Source organism: Gorilla gorilla, chromosome 7, assembly GCF_029281585.2.
Source record: "Gorilla gorilla gorilla isolate KB3781 chromosome 7, NHGRI_mGorGor1-v2.1_pri, whole genome shotgun sequence".
Taxonomy (NCBI): Eukaryota; Metazoa; Chordata; class Mammalia; order Primates; family Hominidae; genus Gorilla; species Gorilla gorilla.
The window spans coordinates 24,285,919-24,310,979 of NC_073231.2; the positions used below are offsets into that span (position 1 = coordinate 24,285,919).

The following is a 25,061-nucleotide window of genomic DNA, read 5'->3' on the forward strand; positions in this document are numbered from 1 at the left end:
TTTTTGAGACCTTGTTTCTGATCTCAATTCTCCTACTAAGTAGTTGGTAATTGGGTGACTCAGTTCTCAGGGCCCACTTATTTGCAGGGTAACTGGAAGCCTTCCATTTTTTTTAACTTTTTTTTTTTTTTTTTTTTTTTTTTTGAGATGAGGTCTCACTGTGTTCCCAGGCTGGTCTTGAAGTCCTGGGTTCAAGCAATCTTCCCACCTCAGCCTCGCGAGCAGCTGAGATTACAGGCGCAAACCAACTCACCTGGTTGGCTTCCCTTTCTGATATTCTCCTTCTTCCCTTGACAATTTTCCTTTCAATTTTCCATCTGTAAATGCCTAATATGGTGAAGTATTTGATCATTTCAGAATTTAACACATCTATATTTAATAAGGAGTCATAGTCCATGCCCATATCATTTGAAAACTTATGATTTTTATAACTCTACAGCAGTATCATAGGGAAAGCAAAGGAGTTAAAAAACAATCAACAATGTAATTGGCTGATAGAGATATGTGGATAATAACGTTAGCTCACAAAATGTCACTTGACAATTAACAATGAGAGATATGAGTGACATGTGCTGTGAAGGCAGATAATAAGAAGGCTTTCTTATTAATATTAATGATAAAAGTTTTATTATTTTTAAATTTAAAAGAGCAAAACATATATTTTAAAACCTAATGGTATTTATATATTAAATGTAATATATAACATTACATATACTATAATATGTAACGTTACATATTATATAATATATAACGTTACATATTATATAATATATAATGTTACATATTATATAACATATAACGTTACATATTATATAATATATAACATTACATATTATATAACATATAACATTACATATAATATAATATATAATATATATTAGCTAATATTACATGTATACGTATTATATATATTTTCAGAAGCCAATTTAGTGAATTCTGCATGTCATTTTCCAGAACTATCTTATCCACAGACGTGCACACAAACACAGCCACACACACACACACACACACTGCACCAACATGGTTTTACAACTTACTTTTTCTCTCCTAATACACCTAGGAACTCAATCCAATCCATTTCAGCCCATACAAATCGGCTGCATCGCATTTCATGTCCAAAGAGTGTTCAATCAATTGCACAATCATTTACTTTACCATTTCTCATATTTATGGACATTTGAAGGCTTTCGGGTTTTTGCTATTAACTAATTACTAAACAATACTCCAGTGAATATCTTTGCACATCCCTCTTTGCACATTTCATGCGGGTGTACCTGTAGGATATATTCCTGGGCATGGAATAACTGGATATGTGCATTTGTAATTTTGAAAGTTATTGGCAAACTGTTCTGCCTTTAATTTGTAGCAATGTAAGGGTATACTACTTCTGTACATTCATAAAAGCTTTATTAATAACCTTTTGACCTTTGACATTTTGATAGATAAAAACAGAGACTTATTTTCATTTGTTTCTTATAATAAGGCTAACTTTGAAAACCTCAGATATTTACTTTCTTATTTTCTGGAGTTCTTGACTTTTTTTTCCTATTTAATTGGATCCTATTTGATTTTCTATTGCTTTTTTCTATTTGATTTGATTCTTATTCATAAACTCTTTATAAAAATTAACCCTTTGTTGGATCACATGTCTTATAATACCATTGTTAATTATTTTTGTCTTTAGCTTTGTTATAGTGTTGATAGGGTTTGGCTGTGTCCCCACCCAAATCTCATCTTGAATTGCAGCTCCCATAATTCCCACGTGTTGTGGGAGGGACTCAGTGGGAGTTAATTGAATAATGGGGGCGGTTTCACCCATACTGTTCTTGTGGTAGTGAATAAGTCTCACGAGATCTGATGGTTTTATAAGGGGAAACCTCTTTCGCTTGATTCTCATTTTCTCTCTTGCCCCTGCCATGTAAGAAGTGCCTTTCACCTTCCATCATGATTGTGAGGCCTTCCCAGCTACATGGAACTGTGAGTACATTAAACCTCTTTTCCTTCATAAATTACCCATTCTCGGGTATGTCTTTATCAGCAGCATGAAAATGGACTAATACAGGTGGTTTTTGTGAAGCACACATTTTTATTCAATAAAATTACTAATATTTTTCTCTCATGACTCTTGGGTTTTGCCTCTTATTTTAAAACTCCTAACAAAATGATACAATTTATTATTACATACCTGTTGGAGTTTTTTATGTTAATACTTATGAACTACTTGGGAAATACTTTAATGTAAGAAGGTAGGGATTTATGTTTTCCAAAGAGCTACCTTGTTGTTCCCCAACCATTTATTGAATAATCCATCATTTTTCCAGTGACTTGAAATGCCTTCTTTATTATATATTATATATAAGACTCACACATGCATTAGGTCATATTTCTAGAATATTTATTTTGTTTTGTTCATACATCTGTAATTAAGCATCATACCATAATTTTAAAATAACTATATCTTTATAGTATATTTGAATAACTGGTAGGATTTGTACCTTAATACTCTTCAAAATATTTTCAGTTATTCTTACATGTTTACTTTCTATAAAAAAGTTTAGAAGAAACTAGTCTAGCTATTAAAAACACTTCTTTTGACATTTTTACTGGGATGATACTAAATTATAGATTATTTTAAAGAGATCTGATCTTTTTACAATATCAAGTTTTTCTTTGCAAATTATATCTTTCAATTTATTCAAATCTTCCTTGGGTAGCTGGAGAGGAGAGAAAAGAATATGTAAAGAAAGTAGGATGATAAGATAAAAGAGCTGTGAAAGAAATTCCCTGGGAACTCTGGACAGATCTATTTTTTGGAGTCAAAGAAAGAGTAGACAACAGCGGGGATGAGGCTTCTGGGAAGAGTCAAGTTATTGAAGACTTTTGAATGCTAGGCTAAAGAACATGGATCTCATTCAAGCAGGTGAAAGGCTTGCTTTAGGAAGTTTCTTAAGAGCTGCAGTTTGGTTCTCAGCTAGGAGCAATTTCGTCCCTGAAGGCATATCAACTTCTGGAGACATTTTGGTCAGCAGAGGGGGAGGTGTTCCTGGTATTTGGTGGACATTGGCCAGGGATGCTGCTAAACACCCTGCAAGGCACAGGGCAGCACCCACAACAAAGAATTATCCAGTCCCAAATATCCATAGCATGGAGGTGCATATTCCCTCTACTAGAGAGACTGAAGGGCAAAGAGACTACCATCAAGGAAACAATTTAAGCGGCCGTGCAGGCCCTGTGGGCTCTGAACATGCCCACATGTCGGTCATTCCAGTTAGCATCTCCCCTCCCAGCATCTGTGGCGCAAAAGCAGAAAAGAGCCAGTGAAGCCCAGGAGGTCCAGAGTTGGCTCCCAAACTCACTTCCTCCAAAGGAATTCTTCCTTAGCGGTTTCTACACTTCCTGTTTATTCACATGCAAACAAACACATAGGAAAAACTCAGTCCCTCCATTCAGAACATGTTCTGAGGAATTCAGCCTGCAAAGCTTTCTTCAAAAATGAAAGCTTCTTTGTATAAATGCTCAGAATTCATAAGCAACTAAATGAGGGACAGCAGGAACGAGGGAGGGTGGGAACAGGAGAGAAACCACATGGGGCTGACTTTAGAATAGCCATAATTCAAGAGAACATGGGTGGCTTTTCTGCTCTTGAGAGAAATTAACAGCATTTCTTCCCAAGGAGTCACATCCCTGAAAGCATTCTATCTGCCCACTCCTAAAAGTGATCATGGCTCCTGGGCCTCTAACGCAACACTCGGCATCACGTATGCAAATGGTAGGCACTCAATAAACAAAGTGAGTGACTATAAAGTAAAGGAAAAATAAATGCATCACTATTTTGTTATAGAGAAAGTAATTTAACAATGAGTTGATTACAACTAACATTTACTTTTGCACTTAATACGGGCAAACCCACTGAGCATATTCTCTCATTGACTCCTCCCAAGAGTGAGAAATGAGTCAATAAATGTTGTTTTGATTAACTCACATTGTTAAATTACTTTAAAATTGTCAGTGAAATAGGTGTCATTATACATATTGAAGCTGTGACTCCTGTTATTAATGACAATTTCCACCCTCTGTCTTATTTGATCCCGGCCTTGAAAGATAAGTATATAAGATCCCATTTTGTAGCCATGAGAGTTGAGGCTCAGAGAATGAGACCTGTCTGAGGCCATATGTCACCATGCTGGGCCTAGAGCCCAATGTACCCTGTAAAATGCCATGATCTGTGTCAGTTATCAATTTATTGCCTCTCAGCTCCAAATTCACCCTTCATTGTTCTGGGTCAACGGAGCTGGCCCCGTATTTCCCCTTTGCTAGCTGGCACAATGTGGACCCTTGTTAGCAGAGGATGTTGGAAGAACACTGCCGCCAGAAGGGGTTTCTCTCCTCCGGGTTCCAGAGCACTCTCCCCTCTGGACTCTTGCAATACACAGTCTGTTCAGTATCTGAGCCCAGCAGTCAGTGACCACATCTGCACCCAGCTCCTGCAGGGCCTCAGCACCTCATCAGGAATCTTTGCAGTGAGTCCTGAGACCTATCACCTACCTGTGGACAGTTCTCCCTGGCACCTCAGAGGGAAGATTAACAGCAAGTTCTGCCACCATGGCACCTCTGCAACTTGGTGGCTGAGCACTGAGCCATGGCTGGGCTCTCAAAGAGGTCTGGGTCTCAGCCTTAGGGATAGCAACTGCTCTCTATAGCTGCAAATCCTACATTATTTGGGATTTTCTCCCCTCCTTACTGACCAATTCCCCACTACTTCAATATCTTTTTCCAATAAATAATTCTTTATAGTAAACTGTCCACATTCAAATATCTGTATGGTTTTTATCTCCTGGCTGGTCCCTGATTGATACATGTTGCTTCCTTTCTGAGCATCTTATTGCAGGGATTGAGGCCTGAAAATTGCCTGGCATCCCACAAACATGAACAAGAGATTCAAGAAGCTGGGACCTGAGGAAAAATTGCTTTTATCTTATCTTCTTGGTTTCTCATCTGGGTTTCATGGGATGCAGGAGGAAGGGATCAACCACAAAGCACTTTTTGGAAGTGGCACCTATGAAATACACACATCTTGTTTAATGATCTAAAAACATTTCAGTCGTTTTAAAATTTCATACTTATGTTTCAACTATAACCCTAGGTACAGTAGCCAGCATCCACTTCTCCATCCCATTGGATTGATTGATTTTAATCAGTCTTAAAAGCTCAGTGTAATTCCTCCCCCAGAAATGAGTGCACTCAATTATCAGCTCTCATGACAGTAAGGCCACCTCCCATGCACACAGCAGCTCATGTGTGTTAAGTCATTCAACCATCAAAGCTCTGGGACATCCAGAGCAAGTTTTACTGTCCTGCCCTTTAGGCAAGCAAACCTGACCCTGGGAGAGTTAAATGAGTCTCACAAAGGCAAGTGATAAACAGCCAAAGTGTGTGCTAAGACTAAAATCCAAGTCCTCTAAATTCATCGTTCTTTTAGCCATGGCCTCCTCCCCCACATCTCTCTGTTTTCCTAGACAAAGGCTTTATCTTCTGCTAAAGAATTTCAAAGATCAGCAAACAGGAGTGTGTGGGAGGTTATTTTGGGGGCGACGGTGGGCAGTGTTCAGGGCTCTTCTGGCACCCTCATCTCTGCTGAATAGACGCCATCTGATGCACTGAACTGGCTTCAAGCCAGCCCCAGACAAAAAGGCAGGAACCGAAGGTAGGCGAGGGCTGATGTGGGGAGGGAGGGACAGTGGAAATGGTGTTGCACAATTAGACAGGGACTCATGAGGCTGGCACTTCCCTAGTGGAGAGCCAAGGCTGCACAGAGGGAGGAGGAGGTGGGGTGGGGTGAACAGTGGCTCTGTCCCTACTGTTTGGACACTAGCAAGGCTGTATGAGAAAAGTCACAATTCATTAACATTTGGGTGGGGGCACAGTCAAACCAAATCAGGGTCAAGCCGAGTCTGTACATGAGGGAAAGTAAGTACAGATGTGAACATTTCCAAGTGGAATATGTGTGTAACCAGAGCACCCCTAGGCCTCAAGAGCTTATAACAACCAGGATGGCAACCATGGAGATGACAAAACAGTGGCTAGAATTTATTAGGCATGCACTGTGGGCCAAGGACTGCTCTAAGCATTTTATATTCACTATTCTACTTAACCTCAAAATAGCCACATAAAGGAGATGTGAATGAAAAATGCTGTATTTAACTTAGTACCCAAAAATAATAGATACTAGCTTCTCCCTTTGGTAACTCTTCATTCTCCCATACCTCACTGAAGACCTTCTCACCTTCTTCCACCCAACTCCCAGTTATTTCTGGAACCCTGGAAATCTCATGAGTATGTATGTGTGAGGTTTTTAAATTTTTTTAACTTTTTCAAGCTTTTCATTTTGAAATAATTTCAGACTTCCATAAAAATTGCAAAAATATCACAAAGAATTCTAGTGTACTTTCACCAACTCCCCAAATGTTAACATTTTGTATAACCACAGTACAATGGTCACAATGAAGTTAACACAGGTGTAAATAACAGTTATAGAATCTACTAATGTCACTTTTCTCTTGTCCAGGATCCAATCCAGAATCACATATTGTGCTTTGTTGCCATTTCTCCTTGGTTTTCTTTAATCTGACACATTTCCTCAATCTTTTTGGCTTTCATGATCCTGATACTTTTCAAGAAGACTGATCAGTTATGTTGCCCAACGTTCCTCAGTTTGGCATTGTCTGATGTTTCCTCATGATTTGTGTTCGCACTTTCTATTTGGGGTAAGAATAGCACAGACGAGCTGTTTTGTCCTCGTCAGGGCATCCTACAAGGAGACACACGGTATTTATTTGTCCCTTTACAGGTGACGGTGACTTGGACCCCTTATTAAGGTTGTGTCTGCCAAGTTTCTCCATAGTAAATATTTTCCCTTTGGTACTTAATAACTAGATCCTTTAAGAACATGCAAAGACCACGTTCTCAACATATCTTTGTCAATTAAGTTTAGCTTACATTGATGATTCTTGCCTGCAACAATAATTGCTGTTGTGTTTCCCTAAAGGTGATATTCTATTTTATTAGCCCTTTTGTATTTACTCATTGAAATTCTACCCAAAGAAAAAGCTTTTTCTTTTCCTTCATTTATTTTATTTTATATTTTGAGACCGAGTCTCTCTGTCACCCAGGCTGGAGTGCAGTGGTGCGATCTCGGCTCACAACAACCGACCTCCACCTGCTGGGTTCAAGTGATTCTCCTACCTCAGCCTCCTGTGTAGCTGAGATTACAGGCATGTGCCACCAAGCCTGGCTAATTTTTATATTTTTAGTAGAGATGTGGTTTCATCATGTTGGCCCAGCTGGTCTTGAACTCCTGACCTCAGGTGATCTGCCTGCCTCAGCCTCCCAAATTTCTGGGATTATAGACATGAGCCACAGCACCTGACCTCCCTTCATTTATTTATTTATTTATTTATTTATTTATTTATTTATTTATTTATTTGTATTGACATAGACTCAAGAATTCTTATTTTATTCCATGGGTTCCAATCATCTCAGACGTGGCCATGGAATCGAAAACCCTTTTAAACTCATGCCTGTAATCCCAGCTGTTTGGGAGGCTGAGGCGGGTAGATCACTTGAGGCCAGAAGTTCAAGACTAGTTTGGCAATCATGGTGAAACCCCACATCTACAAAAAAAAAAAAAAAAAAAAAAGCCAGGTGTGGTAGCATGCACCCATAGTCCCAGCTACTCAGGAGGCTGAGGCAAGAGAATCCCTTGAACCCGGGAGGCTGAGGTTACAGTGAGGAGAGATCACGCCACTGCACTCCATCCTGAGTGACAGAGTGAGACTGTCTCAAACAAATAAATAAATTAGGTCCAGCAAGACTCGTGTTCTCTGTCACCCAGGCTGGAGTGCAGTGGTGCAATCATAGCTTACTGCAGCCTCAAAGTCCTGGCCTCAAGCAATCTTTCCAACTCAGCTTCTTTAGTAGCTGGGCACGCAGCACCACCCATGGCTACTATTCTCTTGAGGCCATCTCCTCCTGGAGGTCTGTGTCCAACAGCCACGTTTGCAAGAAGCCCTCGCCACCGCTCCTGCCTCTGCCACTGCCTGAAAATGGCCTCTCTAACCCTGCATTCTACGGGGTGCCCCTGCTGATTCTGTTTTCCTGATTTTCTGAAGGCCTGGGGTCCAGGGCAGGAAGGGGGACATTGCCCCATTCTGTGTGGGCCTTTGTCTCACCTGGGCCTCAAGAGGCCTTGCCCACAGCCCGCAAGTGCTTGTGTTTTCAAGTGACTTTATTCATTTCTAAGTTCTTTACCTTGTATTTTAGGAGTCCTAAGAGAATTTTAGGAGTCCTAAGAGAAAGTAACATGGTGAGTTTTAGGAGCTTGGGAAGTGCTGGCAGCCATAGAAAGGAATCCAGAAGAGGGTCATAGAAAGTTGAACAACTATATGGTCGGGGGAGTCTCTAAAATTAAATGGGCCAGGAATCCCCTGCTATTGGAGAAACAATTATTTAATCCATTTCTTCTAATAGAATAACAGCAAGCATCCTTCATTCACTGGCAGATAGTCCATTACTTCCACAAATAGCTTTTATAACCATGGTATGTCTTGATCTTGATGTAGTTTTATAAAAAGAAGCAAAATTAAGGCTTAAAAGAACCCAGCTATTTTATGAATGAGAAAACAAAGGCCTTGAGGAGATCCTACAGACTCAGGTGAGTATCTGTACCTGAAACTCAGGTGTTCTGATTCCCATTTCAGGTCTCTATTGATCACACTAACCATCGAGTCACCATCCTTCTCTTGGCTGGTTTCCTCTACAAAGCTGGACTGGACCAGAATTTTGTTATCCTAAGAGGCATAGAGGTGACGTGAGGTATGAAAACGAAGCACAACTTTCATCCGTTGCTTTGATCTGTTTTTTATTTTTATTAAATTTGTCATTAATGGCAATTTTTTTTTAAATTTTCAACTAATTTACAAGCAGATTATAAGATCATTATATCCCCTTATCTAAGGGGATATGGAGAGAAAATACTGATAAACACAGGAGTGGGTGGCCCTAAGTTCTTATTCAGCCTATTGGTCACTGATTCCATTAACTTAGTGACACCACCAGGAAGTTAATTTGCATATGTTGACCCACATTCTCAACAACTCTCACAAATGTTTGTTAGGTTTTATTTTCTAAAATTGTATTTACCTACATATGTATGTACTTATGCTAACATACCTCAAAATGGGGAGTTAAATGTTTTAAGACAAAACCTGGTCCAGACATAGCTGCATGACTTGAATATTTTGAGTTTCTTACATTTGCAAATTCTAAAAGAAAACAGATAAAATCCCCGGAAAAATCCCTGGAAAAAATTTGTTTTTGGTACAAGTTTATTCTAGAGAATGGATTGCTAGAACATGTTTCCAGTCTGGAGATTTAAGCAGAGCTCCCTGTACAGAAACGAATCCTGTGATCTCAGCAAGGGAAATGAGATGAAGGGCCACACATTTTCCCCACCGGCCCTTCCTCCTCCAAAGTCTCAGGGCCCGGGGTAAAAGTGACTGAGCTTTCATGTAGGTAAATGATTTAGAAATAGTTCAAGGTTCTTTTGCATGTTTGGAGTGGAGAGGGGGAGTTGCAGCATAACTTTTGCTAAAAAATAGAGTGGTAAAGTAATGAATGAACTTGGCTGCAACCAAGCTTAGAGCTTGTCTCATTTCCTCATCTCCTGCTTGCATTGGAAGTAGCATAAAATCAGGTGTCTTTTGGCTTTAATCATAAATGGTGATTGTCAACTGAATAAAAATCAGGTAAAAATTTGTTATAAATGGCTGTTATAACCACCTTTTTTTTTTTTTTTTTTTTTGAGACGGAGTTTCGCTCTTGTCGCCCAGGCTGGAGTGCAATGGCGCGATCTCGGCTCACTGCAACCTCCGCCTCCCGGTTCAAGTGATTCTTCTGCCTCAGCCTCCCAAGTAGCTGGTATTATAGGTGCATGCCACCACGCCCAGCTAATTTTTGTATTTTTAGTAGAGACAGGGTTTCACCATGTTGGCCAGGCTGGTCTCGAACTCCTGACCTCGTGATCCACCCATCTCAGCCTCCCAAAGTGCTGGGATTACAGGTGTGAGCCACCACGCCCAGCCCATAACCACCATTTCTACAGGTTATTTACTCAGACAAGGAAATAGGTTCCTTTTACAGGGCCTTCTTTCTGGTGTTCAGAAAGTTCTGTGGACGGGAGTCAGAAGATGGGGATTTGCATTCTGACTCTGCTACTCGTTAGGTATGTGGCCCAAGCAGGATGCTGAGCCTCCTGGAATATCTGTGTCTTCATCTACAAAGTTGAGTGAATGATACCTGCCAGTTCATAATGGATCAAATGAGGGGGCTTCTATTTGTTGTAAGGCGCCACATAAATTTAAGATGTTATTAGTACTATTTCCCATTGGAGGCTTCCACCTACATAATCTGTACAAAATTTCCATCTCTCTCAAGGCCAAAGGAAGACCCTCCCTCTGGTTTAAAGTTTGTCTTTGACACTTGAGAAGACAGGAGTTTCCAGAATGTGCTATGGTTCTTCTTCCCAAGACTGAATGTGGCTCAAGACTCCTCCGTAGAGATTGCCAGAAACACAGCTCTCATTCTTTGTCTGAACACAACTTGATGCATAACAGAACAGGCTATTACGATGCTATTTCTCTAATAGACCCAGCTGTGGGCTGTACCCAAGATTTGGGCTGCAGGTGTCTTGTCAGCTAGCTTTCTGTCTTGGGGCTTTGCAGAAGAAGGCTGACTTGACCATGGACCACATTCCAGGGTCAAAAGCCACCATACCATTTTTTTTTTTTTTTTTTTTGAGACAGAGTCTTTCTCTGTTGCCCAGGCTGGAGTGCAATGGCACGATCTCGGCTCACCACAAGTTCCGCCCCCCAGGTTCATGCCATTCTCCTGCCTCGGCCTCCTGAGTAGCTGTGACTACAGATGCCTGCCACCACACCCGGGAAATTTTTTTTTTTTTTTTTTTTTTTTTTTTTTAGTAGAGACGGGGTTTCACCGTGTTAGCCAGGATGGTCTTGATCTCCTGACCTGGTGATCCACCCACCTCCGCCTCCCAAAGTGCTGGGATTACAGGAGTGAGCCACCGTCCCCGACCAAAAGCCACCATATCTTTTCCTTATCTAGGACTCTGAAGAAACAGACTCATCAGGGAAAAACTAAAGCAGACACTGCTTGCCAATGACTTGGGATTTTTCTTCATTTGGGCTTATGACCTATGTGGGGAGTTTGGCCGATACAGTTTTATGAGGCCCTCTTTCACCTACAAGGATGTGTCTCTAGATTTCTTTACCAAATGTAATCAAGTTCCTTTACTGGGCTCTCGGAGGAGAAATAGTCATATATTTTAGGAACATTTGGCCCAGCAATGTGAATTGTGAAATGATTTTCAGAGAACTATCCAGAGATATCCTGTTTGGATAGAAAGCAAGCATTGTTTTGATTTTTTAGTGGAAAAGTGAACCTTAAAAAATCAGTTCAATTCCCTATGCTTCCTCTAGTTCACTTTCCCTGTGTGTGGGGTAGAAGGCATAGCAGTACTAGGTGTGTCCATGCTTCCTGATGGTCAAGAGAACATAGATTTTCCCCAGCAAATGCTTTTGCAAGTGATCTTATCACAATCTCTCATTCAATCTTAGCTCATCATAATTTATGTCTCTAACACCTTCAGGTATGTGTTCATGGTCTCTCTGGGCTTGAGGCTTCTTCTTGTAACTCTTTCTGCTATTCTATGATTTCCTTAGTCCAAACAGGACAAGGATTTTGAAAGAGGCTCTGGGACTTCTGCACATGCCCCCAAATTATGCAACATCTTCAACAGAGAGAAAATGAAGCCAGGAACGACCAGCTACTTGGGGCAAAAGCAGCGGCAGTCAGGATCCAAGACCCTGACCTGGGCTCTGGCTTGCTTAGGTTTGGTACACTGCTGCAGCCTCTTCACCAGTCTGCCTGTCTCCTGCTTCCCCCTTCATCTACACAACATGGCCCTGGCCAATCATCTTCCTGGACGACTGCCTCTATATGCTCCCTTCCCTTCCACCAGTAGGATGGAAGCCAGCTTCCTCTGACCCATTAGAGGCTCTGAGGGTCCCTTAACCCAGACCCAACCACCTCTTGCTCCTAAGCTTTCTTTTCTGCTCAACCTGACACTTCCGTCCTGGTGGCTTTTCACCCTGCCATTCCTCCCCCTTCTCTGTCCGTGGCCTGAATGTCCCTAGCATACCTCTGCTTTCCTCAACATGCCTGCTTCTGTCTTTCCCAAGATGCATTCCCTTTCAGTCAGATGCCCGACTGAAACCCAGTCCCTTCTAAGTAGTACAGCCCAAACTCTGGCTTCCACAGCACCTTCCTGGGCCCACTTCTTCCCTTTAACTGTTTCAGAAACATTTCGCTCTTTCTCACTTCAATCAGTCTCCTGCAATTATAAACTTTGATAATGCTGGGAGCTGAATGCTTCTGTCCCCCACTTGCCAACTTTATATATTGAAGCTTTAACACCCAAGGGGATGATATTTGGAGTTGGGTCCTCTGGGAGATGATTAGGATTAAATGAGGTCAGGAAGATGAGACCCTGGTCTGATGGACTTAGTGCCCTTGGAAGAAGGGATACCAGAGAGCTTTCTCTCTCCCTTTCTCCAGGAGCGTATACTAAAGAAAGTCCACAGGAGTAGGTGGAGTGGTAGCAGCCAACCGAAGGCCAGAAAGGGGGCCCTCGCCAGAACCTAGCCATGCTGGCACCTTGCTCTCAGCCTTCCAGCCTCCAGAATGTAGGCCATCCAATCTATAGGTTTTTATTTTGTTTTGTTTTGAAGACCGAGTCTCGTTCTGTTACCCAGGCTGGAGTGCAGTGGCACTCTCAGCTCACTGCAACCTCCGCCTCCCAGGTTCAAACAATTCTCCTGCCTCAGCCTCCTGAGTAGCTGGGATTACAGCACTTGCCACCACCATGCCTGGCTAATATTTTTGTATTTTTGGTAGAGATGGGGTTTCACCATGTTGGCCAGGCTGGTCTCAAACTCCTGACCTCGTGATCCGCCTGCCTCAGCTTCCCAAAGTACTGGGATTACAGACGTGAGCCACTGTGCCCAGCCTATTCTGTTTTCTTAAAAAATAAACTGTAGCAAGGTTTTTTCGAGAAAAACTTGGCATGGTCTACCTTTCACCAGTCTGTTCTGGCACACCACTGATGATACTATGATCGCCCTGATCAATGGTAGCCAGTATGCCTACTCTGTAGTATTTTCCACATGCTGTGCCTGATTGGATATTATTGCTACCTTAGTGATGGACAAGTTTTGGCCAACATCATGTTGTCCTCTGTTTTCTATTTCCTGGAAGTTGGGCAGTTGTTAGCAGGCATGGCCTGTTTCGCTTTGCCTCACCTGATCATCTCTGGAGTCTGCTTACATCCCAGCACAGATTTTCTACTTTTCATGTGTTATAATCTAGAGTTGATGCATTCCAGTGAGTTTTTCTACAAAGCAAACATTAAGCACAGACCTGAAGGCCTCTTTTGCTACCACCTCAAAACTATGTCCATGGTAAAGGGAATGTGAGGAGATATAAAATTAAAAACAAAAACAAAATAACTGGATCTAGCTTTCTGAAGCCAAGCCCATTAATAAAACCTCCCCAAGTCATTGAGAGGGCCTCTGGGGTCCCTTGGGGCCCTGCAAATGCCAGTGGCCATGCTGTCACCTCAGTAGGCTTGCATCTGCCCACCCCTGCTGAGACTCATCTCTCCACGTGAATCCCAGGCTATGGTATTTTGTTATGGCAGCCTGAGCTGACTAAAGCAGATAATATTTCAAGTCTTTTGCTAAGTAACTTCTTTTTCTCTTGTTTTACTCTCTAATTCCTGACAGGATAGTGCCTTCTCCTGGAGAGGAAGGTCGTACCCACCTTAGCATCCTTCCCAGGAACTGACACTCAAATAGGGATTTGTCTCATTCAATCCAGTTCAGCATTTCAGACCAATTGAGGAAAGACCTGTCTACATTTGTGAGAAAGTATGTTACTGAATATAATTCAAGAGATCTAGTTTTATATGTTTTAAATTGTATTCTAACTAAAATCATTTTCTAAACGTATCATTTGAGAGAACTCCTTTTGAGTCTTTAACGTATAAATAGAAATTGTTGACTTAGTTGGATTTTAATGGGTTTTTCTTACTCTTGACAATGCTTACCTGGACTTTTCATGCCTCTGAAGTATTCTGAATCTCCAACCTGCCATCGTGTTTACATTACTTCTTCCCAGTGTTGAATCAAGTTTGGCCTAAAGCTACCTCCTTACGTATTTTATGATCAGCCTAAAGGTTTCTCTATACATCATGAATTATAAGCTAAATGGAGGTGTAAACAGACTGTAGCCTACTTTGTGCCTATCACTGAGTTTTGGCCAATCAAACGTGGCCATCTATTCAAAGTGTTCAAATAAGGCAAGCTCCAAGCTGTAACGAATCCACCTGTTTGTTCCTCACATCTGTTCTCTTTAAGTCACTTTCCTTTTTCTGTCCATAAATCTTCTTCCACCACGTGGCTGCGCTGGAGTCTCTGAGTCTATTCTGGCTCCAGAGGCTGCCCGATTCTCGAATTGTTCTTTGCTCAATTAAAACTCTTTTAAATTTAATACATCTGCTATTTTTAACAACAGCAAGAACCACCCTTCCTTTATAATCAATCATAAATCAATTCATCCTTCATTTGATCCACTGTGATTTCTCAGGAAATTAAAACAGAATTAGTGAGGTTTAATAATATGTGTATTTTACAGAACAAGTTTTCTTCTCCAATCAGTTCACATCTGCAAAACTTTATCTTTTCTTAGCATGCTTACTACAACATGGGAAAGAAAAACACCCCAAAAAAGTTGAGGGCTGGTTTTCCACTCCTCCCCTCCATCCAAGATGGGATGTTGACTCTGTCTCTGAAATTTATAGCAACACAGCTCTAATAGCAGAGACAAGGAAAGGCCTGGCTTCTTAGGAACTCACTGTACCTCCACTTAGAAATTTACGTGGCCCAGAGATCACAGCAGCTGATGAAAATAAGGGTGTGAGATTGTTAGACAGGATACCTAACTCAGTGGGGCTGCCGTGTCCTCATCGGGAAAAAGAATCACAATGCATTTCCTGTCCTCAAGTGGATGTTAGTTTGTTATCTACAGGAAGCACTCAGCAAAGCTTCTTAGATTATTGAAGAAGCAGCTGAAGAAGTCCTTATAACTATACTCTGAACAGCACGGTCTATTAAGCCTGACGCCCTCTGCCTGGTTGGGAGGACTCTTCCATTTCTCCTGCTCGATGGCAGTGGCTGCTTCCTCCAGCAATTCTCTTTCCTGACTCACCCTCTCCAACAGATGCTCCCTACTACCCGCAGACTGGCCTCAGGTGTGTTTGCTCCATAGACTGGCCTTAGGTGTGTTTGTGTCCACAATCCTTGTTCAGAAACATTCTATGGTACCTGAAGTATCCACACTATTAATTCCAAACATCTTCAAAATGGTATTCAAAGCCCTTCACACTCTCGCTGCTTCTAAATGTTCCAGCCTTCTCTCTCATTACAACTTCCCAAGCATGTGATTCATAACCCCCGTGGGTCTGGACCTACGCTAGTGTCTCCTACCTTTGCTCAAACTATTCTCCTTCCACACGGCCTCATTTTTTACCAATTTGGCTAGTGCTGTGTTGAGCCATGCTGGAGTCCAAGCAAAAGGAAAGATACACACCCCCATATGCACTTCTCACACTGCTAATAAAGACATACCTGAGACTGGGTAATTTATAAAGGAAAGAGGTTTAAAGGACTCACAGTTCCACATGGCTTGGGAGGCCTCACAAATCATGGTGGAAGGCAAATGAGGAACAAAGTCACATCTTACACGGTGGCAGGCAAGTGAGAACTTGCGCAGGGGAACTCCCATTTATAAAACTATCAGATCTCGTGAGACTTATTCACCACCATGAGAACAGTATGGGAGAAACCACCCTGATGTTTCAATTATCTCCACCTTGCCTCACTCTTGACAGGTGGGGATTATTACAGTTCAAGGTGAGAATTGGGTGGAGACACAGCCAAACCATATCAAGTGTAAAAGCTAATAAAAGCTCTACAGTTTTTAAAAATGACTATATATAAACCTCTAGGTTGCCCAATCTGCTCACAGGTTGCTGACAACCCTTATAAAGGCTCCTGGTAGGGAACTAGGAACCAAGAGCTGATTAAAAAGAATAGTTCCCTTGTATGAGAAGGCAGGCTCATTCAAAACATCCTGGACTTATTGAAATAATGGATGTTCTATTACTTGTGAGGTTTTTTGCATTTATTTTGATTTTAAAATATTTCATTAACGTATTATTAATCTTGATTACTGAAGTTTTTTTTGGCACTCCTGTACATACTGTAACCCAGTCAAGTGTCCCACTCATTTTACCCTAATCCCCACCTTCAGTCTGGTATAAGTCTGTGAGATCCCTGTTTCAATGCCGTTTCCTCTAATGAGCTTTACCCGAGCTCCCTAAATGAAATAGATCTCTCCCTGTCTTCTACTTCCAAAGCACACTGCTTGGGCCTCTGGCTTGGTCGTAACTACTCTGCCCTTTAACAGGTTATTTATGTAGGTCTTACTCTCTTACCAGCCTGAAGCTCCTGGAAGGCAGAATTCACACCTTTTTCTTTTCTTCTCTTCTCTTTTTTTGAGACAGAGTCTTGCTCTGTCACCCAGGCTGGAGTGCAGTGACACAATCTCGGCTCACTGCTACCTCCACCTCCCGTGTTCAAGTGTTCAAACAATTCTCATGCCTCAGTCTACCAAGTAGATGGGATTACAGGTGAGTGCCACCACGCCCAGCTAATTTTTGAATTTTTAGTAAAGACAGGGTTTCACCATGTTGGCCAGGCCGGTCTTGAACTCCTGGCCTCATGTGACCTGCCTGTCTTGGCCTCCCAAAGTGCTGGGATTATAGGAATGAGCCAGCGTGCCCATCCCCACATTTTTCATTTCTGTATTCCTTGCTGTATTTAACACAGGGCTCTGCACACATAATTTTTCAGTGACAAGTCTTGGCTTGATTAAATGATAACTCTAAGCCCCTTCCCTGGAATCTCACTCAGTTGTTATTTACTGTAAAGCAGGACTTAATATAAGTTATTCTATTGCAACTGTGGGGAGTTTCACTCCTGAAGCTCTAAGGATACTGGTTTCATTATACAGAGGCCAAGGCGTAGTCCACTGAAACCCCTCCTGATGACTTCCTAATCTTCTCCTTTAGTGTCTCTTACAAATGGGCCTCCTCCCATTTTCCCTGATTAGATCAATGAGGGCTTCTCCCATAGTGAGGGCTAAATTCTTTACTCTCCCTGCTGTAGAACTAGAACTAGACATTGGGTCAAAATGTGTTTCATATTTATGTGTATACTTGACTATTTTCCATCAATCTACCTCTCTCTCTCCAGGCAATGCTTTTCGAATGGGAGAAGCTGCTGCTCCCCCAAATTGCTGGGGAAGAAAGGGAGTTCCTGATCTTTCTTATTGAGGCTCATGGAGCTTCTGTCCTGGAGATTCAGTATACTTCAGTAATGGCTCTGGAGAAGAGAACTCAGGATCCTCAAGACCCAATGGCTCGTGATGATAAAAGTCTTTGGGTCTACCGACATTTTCCCTACATGATCAGACATGTCTGCATGCGTTTATTGGCATATTTTTCCATACTCAAAGCAAGTTGCTATGTGTTAGTACTAAAGCAACCCATAAGAGTAAAAACGAATTTCTGCACCAAGAGAATGAATCGGCAGCTGAGAAAGTCAGAGTGAAGAGGCCCCAGTAATATCTCTACCTACTTGAAGGTTAAATATTCCTAAGACTCTAGGAGGAAAGAGGAGAGAAAGTGGGCCCTGTTCTTTCCTCCAGGATGTAAGGTTTTTCCAGGCTGCTTTGAAAAGTCTCAATTACTCCAGGCTATAGAAGAATACAATCAGAGGTGAGTTCCCTGAAATCAAGGACACTGCCTTATCTAATGGTGCTGGGAGTGCAGCGAACTTGCTGGGGACAGTTTGAAGGATCGTCTTAAGCTCTGAAACCAGGTTGCTGCCGCCTGCTACAGATCACCCACAGCCAATGTCCTTGGCTGAGTGACACAGCTTCCCAGTGACCGCCACTGATCCAGCCACCAAGTATGCAGCCCAACCTATGAAGCTGAGCCCAGAAGTGGCTCAAAAAAACAAGCCACAACCCAGAACTGAATCACAACAGCCTTTTCCTTTAACAGTATACTTGCTCTATTCAACCTCCGCCATGGCCAATTCAATAGATTCACAGAAAATATCACCAGGATGCCTTGGTTCTCAACACCAAGTTTGGAAAGCTGGGTTTACACGCCCCAGCTGAGCAAGCCTGATCAGTGATTGTGTTGGGCTCATTCCTTACTTGGCCCCTTCAAGCAGAGATAGGCCCTGCAAGAACTCTCTCTAGGAATTGTTTTCTCAGTATTCTAAAATCCACTTTCCCTGTATCCTATCAATGGGCACAGAGTGACAGTGATACAGGCATGTGGAATTTCACAAGGCTAGATGTGCCAGCTTCAAGACTACTGAGCTTTAGGTATACACTTGTTATGGTTTGGATTTGTGTCCCCGCCTAAATCTCATGTCGAATCGTAATCTCCAAAGTTGGAGAAGGGCCCTGGTGGGAGATGATTGGATCAGTGGGGCAGATTTCCCCTTTCCTGTTCTCATGATAGTGAGTGAGTTCTCATGAGATCCCGTTGTTTAAAAGGGTGTAGCACCTCCCCCTTCTCTCTCTTCCCCCTGCTCTGGCCGTGTAAGACGTGCCTGCTTCCCCTTCACCTTCCACCATGATTGTAAGTTTCCTGAGGCCTCCCCAGCCATGCTTCTTGTATAGCCTACAATAGAGTAAGCCAATTCAACCTCTTTTATTTATAAATTACCCAGTCTCAGGTATTTCTTTATAACAGTGCAAGAATGGACTAATACAACAACACTGAAACATACATGCCAGCCAGTATTCACCCTGTCCTGTCCTCAACGTGGTGACCTACCAGTTATCACTCTTTCCAAGCCCATTTCCATTGCTCCTTCATGTTCTTCTTTGCCTCTTGAGTAAACAAGTCAAATCTATCCGTTCATATCCCCACGTATTCACTTGCTTATCCAACATTTTCTGAGCACCTTCTCTGTCCAAGCCACTGGCCAGGTGCTATGGGGGTTGGGGGGCTCAGAGATGACTCTCAGAGCAGGAGAGAGCCCTGCTAACTCATCTCCCTCCCCATCTGCTCCCTGCATAACCAGCATTTTGGAAGCTCAGACCTCCCTACACCCTTAGCCCTAGCCACAATTACCTGGATGAACCAAAATCAAATTCTTCAATAGGGAAAGATTTAGAGACCTTGTCCTCTTAGAGAAGGTAAAAGCAATGTTCCTAAAATCAACAGTATGGTGTTTCAGTTAGAAAAATAGAAGTTCAGGTTAGCCAAATATTGCTGGGTACCAGGAAATCTGTGCAGGCAGAGAAATTGTCTGCCGTGCCTGTGCCAAGACAATCTTCTGTCCAACCTTCTGGGAGGTCAGGGCAGGCCAATGCACTGACTCACCAGGGAGGGCTTTCTAAGAAAGAAGGCTGGCCAGGAATCTTCTAGGGGGAAATATGCTATTTTTCTTGTGTCTGGTCTCCCCAACTCCCTCCTAAATCTGTTGAATGAGGGAGTTCATCTGCTGGGTGTTTGAGAGCTCAAACTGTCCAACATTGTAGTAAACATCAGGCAAAGGGCAGTAAACAGAGGCTCCCTGTCCCAGCTGGGAAGAGCCCAGATATTGATGAGCACAGCGGACAGCCACAGACACACAGAAACACAAAAACAAGCGCCAGGAACAGTGGCTCACGCCTGTAATCCCAGCACTTAGGGAGGCCAAGGCGGGCAGATCACCTGAGGTCAGGAGTTCGAAACCAGCCTGACCCACGTGGTGAAACACCGTCTTTACTAAAACTACAAAAAATAGCCGGGCGTGGTAGCTGGTGCCTGTAATCCCAGCTACTCGAGAGGCTGAGGCAAGAGAATCACTTGAATCTGGGAGGCAGAGGTTGCAGTAAGCTGAGATCACACCACTGCACTCCAGCCTGGGCGACAACAGCAAAACTCTGTCTCAAACAAACAAACAAACAAACAAACAACAGCAACAACAACAACAACAACAACAACGAAAAACCAAGCAAACACATGCAGGGCTGCCCATAACCTCTGGAAAGAAAGAACTCTCCTGGTCAGGAATCTCCTCTTGGGCATGAGTGTGAAAATAAGGACTCTTGAATTTGCTTGCCACATCAGAGGCAGCATTGTAGGGAGGCCTTTACTTCAGAGGCAGCATTGTAGGGAGGCCTTTACATACATATGTCATCCAGCCTCACAGCAAAATAGATAATAGATTGTATTACCCTCATTTTCTCCAGGGGAAACCTAAGGCTCAGAGGTCATCTTGCCTACAGTGACTATTTGCAGGACTGAGGTTGGTATACAGGTCTGTCTGACTTCTCCTTGTAGGCTTTCCCAGAAATCAAAGCCTCACACGACCCCCTCCTCTAAGGCATGACAGAACCCAGTTGTCTGTTCAGGCAGGGGGAAGGAGGGGGTGGCCCACCTGGTGGATTTCAGGAGTGCTGCCACCTGGAAAGTAGCCCTCAGGAGCTCACCAGCAGTGCCTGGAACTCAGACCAGAATCACTCTCTTGGGTGTTTAAATTGTAAATATGTTTACCTGTATTCAATCTCATCCTGTTTATTGTTTGCTTCTCCTCAGTCCACAAAGCATTCAACACTCACCATTCTAAAAATAATAAAACTGGGCTGGGTGCAGTGGCTCATGCCTGTAATCCCAGCACTTTGGGAGGCTGAGGCAGGTGGATCTCCTAAGGTTGGGCGTTTGAGACCAGCCTGTCCAACATAAAGAAACCCCGTCTCTACTAAAAATACAAAATTAGCCAGGCGTGGTGACACATGCCTGTAATCCCACCTACTGGGGAGGCTGAGGCAAGAGAATTGCTTGAACCCAGGAGGCAGAGGTTGCAGTGAGTCGAGATCCCGCCATTGCATTCCAGGCTAGGCAACAAGAGTGAAACTCTGTCTCAAAAAACATAAATAAATAATAAATAATAATAATAAAACTGGCTAGGCAGGAAGGCTTATGCCTGTAATCTCAGAATTTTGGGATGCTGAGGCAGGAAGATTGCTTGAGCCCAGGAGTTCAAGACTAGCCCGGAAAACATAGCAAGATCCCACCTCTACAAAAAAAAATAAAAATAAATAAATTAGCTGGGCGTGGTTTTGTGCGCCTGTAGTCCCAGCTACTGGGGAGGCTGAGGTGGGAAGATCGCCTGAGTCCAGGAGTTCGAGGCAGCAGTGAGCTGTGATTGCACCACTGCTCTCCAACCTGGGCAACAGAGCACGACCATGTCTCTTAAATAATAATAACAATAATAAAACCGAAAACTTTTCACACCTCTGCCTGCCCCTCTATTTATATTCACAATCTTACCTTTGATGTTCCATCTCTTTGGAAAAGTGGGATCACAGCACCACTGCATTTTCTTATCCTCCTATAACAAGTTCTGGAGTTGCTAAAACAACGTATTCCTAAGGTGCCTAGTAGGTGACTTCTAATTGTCACCTGTAATGGTATCTTTCAGTCTTCTGCTTACATAACTGTTCTGTGGCATTCAGTATCTACAGGCCACCATTTCCTTGAACAGTCTTCTTTCCCACCTTCTGACAAACTCGTTTGTTCTGATTTATTTATGGCATTTTGATGATTCCCCATCTTCTTTACCTGCATGCTAGACTGATCTCCAATTTGCAATCCATCCCTTCTTCTGTTTCTCCCTCTTTACCTCCCTCTCAGCCAAAGATCTCTCTTTAGAAACCATCACCCAAGGTAGAGGAATGAATCTCTATGCTTTGACACCTCCTTCTATTCCTCTATTCCTCACTCTCCACATTCATTCCTACAAAGTCTTTTTTTGTTTGTTTTTTGTTTGTTTGTTTTTGAGACAGAGTCTCACTCTGTTGCCCAGGCTGGAGTGCAGTGGCATGATCTTGGCTCACTGCAACCTCCACCTCCAGGGTTCAAGCGATTCTCGTGCCTCAGCCTCCCAAGTAGCTGGGACTACAGGAACCCACCACTACGCTTAGCTAATTTTTGTATTTTTAGTAGAGATGGGGTTTCCCCATGTGAATCAGGCTGGTCTGGAACTCCTGACCTCAAGTGATTCACCCATCTTGGCCTCCCAAAGTGCTGGGATTACAGGCATGAGCCACTGAGCCCAGCCACAAAGTCTTATAAATTCTGCCTTTTAAAATTCATCCTGCCGCCTCCATTATCTCTGCTCATGCCCCCTTTTAGGTCACTTTAAGTAGAAGGCTCCTAGCTGGTCTTCCTGCTCACAATATTTCCCCAACCTCCACATGGCTGTCAAAGAGATGTTTTAGAAAAACAAATACAGCAAATATAGCCACATTAAGACATAAATGCAGGTCTGTCTGACTCCTCCTTACTTACTGCAAGTTCGGGTCTGAATGCTTCCTGGCTGGTGTGTAAGCCTCTTTTTACAGGAATCCGACTGTGCTTTGCCAGACCTGCCTACAGCTGCCACTGCCATTATCTTCCCTCAATACACCCGCCACTCCTCCCTGTCTTTACTGCTCAACTCTCATTTAGAAAAAGCTACTCTTGTCTATGCTTCAAGGTCTAGCTCAAATGTCACCTCTTCTGGACAAGTTTCTCCCTTCTACCCTCAGCCCCTTCCCCTAAGAATGGCTGAAGGCTGGGTAGGTCGCTTTGTGCCCCCACCATACTTGAGTCCTCCCACCTCCCAAAGCCCCTCTATTATATGGGGGTGCTGGGCAGGCATAGCCAGGTTTTATCCGACTTTGTTTTTCTGGTAAAGTAACTGAAACATCATAGGTGCGTAATGAATAATCATGATGACCATAGAAATAAATGAATGAGTGAGTGAGCTACTGAGTTGCAATCATTCTTTCAATGACCTTCAGGAAGGAGGGAGGGAGAGAGACAGGGGCGCAGATAGAAGGTAGTTTACTGGGTCACCAGCCAGAGTTCAATGAAGGACCAGGTCAGTTTCATTGGACAGAAGCAGGCTGGTAGCTTAGAACCAGAAAGCTGCCTTGGGAACCCCAGGAGAGGTGAGAAGCCCCGGTGAGCAGAACACAGTTCCGGCAGTGCGAGGGTTGCATTGGGCTCCGGGTGGCCTGTGCATTCCAAACTGAAAGGGGGCAGAAAATTGACCAGAAATACACCACTTCACAATTTTTCCTTGAGCCTTTTTGTAGAGTAACAGTTTTGCATGCTTGTAGAAAACTCCCTATACTTAAAAACCTTGATGCCTCTGAGGAGTCAGATTTCAATAGTGTGATAAGGGCTCCTCCTGGTGGATCTACATAAAATGAGAAAAGAATCTTATTATTATTATTATTATTATTATTATTATTATTTTGAGACAGGGTCTCCCTCTATCATTCAGGCTGGAGTACAGTGGTGCAATCAGCCTCAACCTCCCAGGCTCAAGCGATCCTCCCACCTCAGCCTCCTGAGTAGCTGGAACTGTAGGCACATACCACCAAACCTGGCTAATTTTTAAAATATTTTGTAGAGACAGGGTCTCACTATGTTGCCCAGTGTGGTCTCAAACTCCTGGGCCGAAGCAATCCTCCAGTCTTGTCTCTCAAAGTGCTCAGACTATAGACATGAGCCACCGTGCCTGGCCTAAGAATCTTTCCTAATTCTCTTCCTCTTATCCAGTTATTGGATTTTCTCTATTTTTGTACCTGTGTTAGTTTTCTCTCACTACTGTAACAAATTATGACAAACATAGTAGCCGAAGGCAACACATAATTACGATCTTACTGTTCTGTAGATTAGAAGCCCAAAACCAGTCTTACCGGGCTGAAATCGAGGGGCTGGCAGGGATGTGTTCCTTCTGAAAGCGGGGGCTCTGGGGGGAGCTCATTTACTTGCCTTTCCAGCTCCCAGGGGTCACTGCGTGCCTTGGCTCATGGCTCCTTTCTTCACCTTCAAACTCAGCAAAACGGCAGATCTTCCTGGCCCTTCTTCAGCTGTCGTGTTGTCCCCTGACCGCGACCTCAGCTGGGGAAGCTTCTCCTCTTTGAAGGATTCGTTTGATTAGATTGGACCTGCAGGAGTACCTCAAGATCACCTTCTTATCTCAAGATTCTTAACCTGAATCACATCTGCAACCCGCTTTTGCCACATAGGGATCATATTCACAAGTTCTGGGGATTGGGCTGGGGACATTTTTGTTGAACTGTCATTCCACCATCACTGATTGCCACATTCCAAGTGCCAGAGTAAAGAATGAATAGTATGTTCCCTCCCTCGTGGAGCTCTCATTCTATCAAGGGAAACGGACTTGGAAACAGCCTTTGGCATAGCGCACCTTATATAAGGCAGAGACACTGTGGGAGCACTGAGGGAGAAGCACTATCTGTATTAGTTCTCTCACTGCTATAAAGAAATATCTGAGGCTGGGCGCAGTGGCTCATGCTTGTAATCTCAGCACTTTGGGAGGCTGAGGCGGGGGGATCACTCGAGGTCAGGAGTTTGAGACCAGCCTAGCCAACATGGTGAAACCCTGTCTCTACTTAAAATACAAAAATTAGCCGGGTGTGGTGGCACACCTCTGTAATCCCAGCCACTCAGGGGGCTGAGGCAGAAGAATCGCTTGAACCTTGGAGGCAGAGGTTGCAGTGAGTTGAGATTGTGCCACTGCACTCCAGACTAAGCAACAGAATGAGACTCTGTCTCAAAACAAAAAAAAAAAAGAAAGAAAGAAAAAGAAATATCCAAGACTGGGTAATTTATAAGAAAAGAGGTTTAATTGGCTCATGTTCTGCAGGCTGGACAGAAAGCACAGTGGCTTCTGCCTCTAAGGAGGCCTCAGGAAACACAGTCATGGCAGAAGGCAAAG

At 43.1% G+C, this 25,061-nt stretch overlaps 1 long non-coding RNA gene across 1 annotated transcript in view; it reads left to right on the forward strand.

The window, feature by feature from the left end:
• The window catches only part of LOC134759013 (uncharacterized), a 45,468-nt gene extending 21,015 nt beyond the window's left edge, over nucleotides 1-24,453 (forward strand). The window contains exons 2-4 of the long non-coding RNA XR_010134854.1: nucleotides 17,508-18,651; nucleotides 20,515-20,570; nucleotides 24,100-24,453. This is a non-coding gene — a long non-coding RNA (uncharacterized lncRNA). The remainder of the gene's footprint in view (nucleotides 1-17,507; nucleotides 18,652-20,514; nucleotides 20,571-24,099) is intronic.
• The last annotated feature ends 608 nt before the right edge of the window (nucleotides 24,454-25,061 follow it).